This window comes from Gossypium raimondii, chromosome 11 (assembly GCF_025698545.1).
Source record: "Gossypium raimondii isolate GPD5lz chromosome 11, ASM2569854v1, whole genome shotgun sequence".
Taxonomy (NCBI): domain Eukaryota; kingdom Viridiplantae; phylum Streptophyta; class Magnoliopsida; order Malvales; family Malvaceae; genus Gossypium; species Gossypium raimondii.
The window spans coordinates 25,150,794-25,153,846 of record NC_068575.1 but is presented as its reverse complement, the minus strand read 5'-3'; positions in this window follow the sequence as shown (position 1 = coordinate 25,153,846).

Here is a 3,053-nt window from a genome sequence, read left to right as displayed (position 1 = left end):
TCAGCCATGCGTGACACACGGCCATACAACACGGTCGTATGTCCCCTGTATGTTTTAAAGGGTTGCAAGTTAGGCAGTTACACGGCCTAGCACAAGACCTGGCACACGGGCATGTGAGGCCATTTCGAGGGGTACACGGCTTGGCAGAGGGGCGTGTGGCTTGCCCATGTGACCCAAGTCAAAGAGTTACACGGGCACAGACACGGTCGTGTCCCTACTTTGAGTGCCCACATGGCCTGAGACATGGGCGTGTGTCTCAGCCATGTGAGTCACATGGCTTGGCCACACAGCCGTGTGACCGCTGCTGTATGGAAATTTTGTAATTTTTCTCAAATATTCTATATGTTTTCAATTTAGTCCCAATTTGTTTCTAATGGGTTTTTAGGGCTTCGAGGGCTCGTATAAGGGACAATAAGTATGAGTTTGAGTAATATTGCTATGATTTATGTTATGTTTTGAATAATTGTTCGTTGTGAGATGTAAACTTCTGGTAATACTCCGTAGCCCTATTCCAGCGACGGATACAGGCTAGTGGTGTTATACTAAGTCACTTGGTATTAGATTTATGATTGATTGGTATTAGTGATAGTGGGAGATTGTTACAGTGTGCCCAAAGACCAATCATGGATGATTGTAATCACATACTAGTTTTACCTTTTATTAATATAATGTATTGCCATTATTATTTCAGTTTCTTTTTCTGTGTATAAAAATAAACTGAATTGTAATAAAGTCCTAAGAAAATATGATTATTCTTAAAAAGGTCCTTAGTCAAGTATTATTGTGGGCTTGGACAACAATAATGCATTGAGATTAATGTGTACTTGATTGATGACAAAGAATTGTCATTGACATAGGGATGTCAAAATCAATATATGAGTATGTGTTAGAGAACAACATATTGGATTGACCCGTTATGAGTATGTTTCTTAGATTTTTATGTAATAGTCACAATATTACTGATAGTGATAACTATGTAAATTATCCTCAGACTTGAAATCATCATTGTGCCAAAATCATGCGTTGTATATTTTGATATAATCAAAATTCCGGTCGTAACAGGTTGTACTATAAAGACTGGTGTTGGATATACCACAATCCATGTAGTGAGATATGGCTGATCAAGATAGGATTTATCCCTCCTACATAATGGAAGTAATATCTTAGGCCTCTTGATGGAGTGAGACTAGAAATGCATTGTCATTCTCGAATAAGTTGATATGAGATATCATACTTATTTGTTTTTTGTAACCGGCTTAGAAAATCAAGAAATATGAGATTGAACTATACAAGTGTGACTATTCAATGGCTTATGTCCAATCTAGATATTAAGGATAAAAAGATATAATATATGACAAGATTATCACAGAAATGTTATGTCGAATTACAACTTCTTCTAATTTGGGTGGCAATAATGCATTGCTAGATGCCACTCATTGCTTGTAATGTTAGAAATGTTCTAGTATTACTATCAACGTTACAAGAGCCTATAGGGTCACACCCTATAGTTGAAACGAACAGAATCCAAATACATTTGGTATTGGATTTAATTGTCACATGAATTAAATTAATTGTTGAATTAATTTAATTTGATAGTTAAATATTAAACACATTTTACGTACAAACTAGTTGTATACAAACAGAGAACATAAATATAATGAATATATGAATTTGATTCATACAAAATATTAATTGTATATATTTTACAAAATTTATTAATATAAACATTTATATTAATTATTTATGTCAAAATGTAAAAGACATGGAAATAAATATTATTTTGGAAAGAATATAATCAATATATTAATTTGATTCATACAAAATATTAATTGTATATATATTTTATCAAATTTATTAATATAAACAATTATATTAATTAATTTCAGTCAAAATATAAAAGACATGGAAATTAATATTCTTTTGGAAAGAATATAATTAATATATGAATTTGATTCAAACAAAATATTAATTGTATATATTTTACCAAATTTATTAATATAAACAGTTATATTAATGAAGTTTAGTCAAAATATAAAAGACATAGAAATTAATATTCTTTTAGAAATAATATAATTCATTTTTCTAACTTTCCATTTGCCTTTTCTATTAATAAGGGAATAATCCTGGTTTTCCTTTTTAATATGTGATATCAAAGAGGATAAAAGGATGATAATCCATTAGTGTGTTAAGGTTACCGACTTAATAATTTAAAAGGTCTAGCAACTATTTTTAATTCTCTCTGAAAAGTTTAAGAGAAAGTGGTTGCTCGTTTTTGACGGGGTGGAGTACGTAGAGGTCGGGACGTTTTCGTTGTGGCTTGAAATTGACATCAAATTAATAGCATCCTTTCAACGTTTTCAGTAAAAAAGTATATTTTCAACCCTATTTCAACCTGATTCATTCCTCGTACACGAATCCTTGGATGTAGATCGCCAAAATATTTTTCTGCTGCGCCACGGGGTGTACCAGTGGTCCCAACAATTTCCTCATCCTTGACTCACCCGAAGGGGTGGCGGAGAGGATTTTGAGGACCATAAAGACCCAAATTGGTCTGCAAGAGATATAGAGCCAACATAAGAGCTCCCCGTCGAATCTACCGGGAATCGTTTAGAAGGGGGCGATTAGATTTTGTCCTATCTTTTCTTTTAATTATTATATTGTATAACTTCTTATTTATCAATGAAACGATCTTTTACCTATCTTTCATTTCTCTTTTTCCTTATTATCTCTATTTTATCATCTGTTAGTTCCGTATTAGCATTATAATAAAGGAAAACCTTTAACATACCTGAGGAACTAAGTCAGGCTTGACACACTATGCATATAGGGCTCCTTTATCTTTTATAGTCCGAGGACCGCCAAAACTGTAACACCCTAACCTGTCTCCGTTGTCATATTAAAGTTACAGGATATTACAATAGTTAACAAGACAATAATACATTAACCAATCCAAAATATTTATTTAAGCATAAAAAATTAATAATCATTCACTATTTATAACATAAATAGTAAAACGAGTCTTAAATTGAGCATTCAGAACCTTAAAATCAATT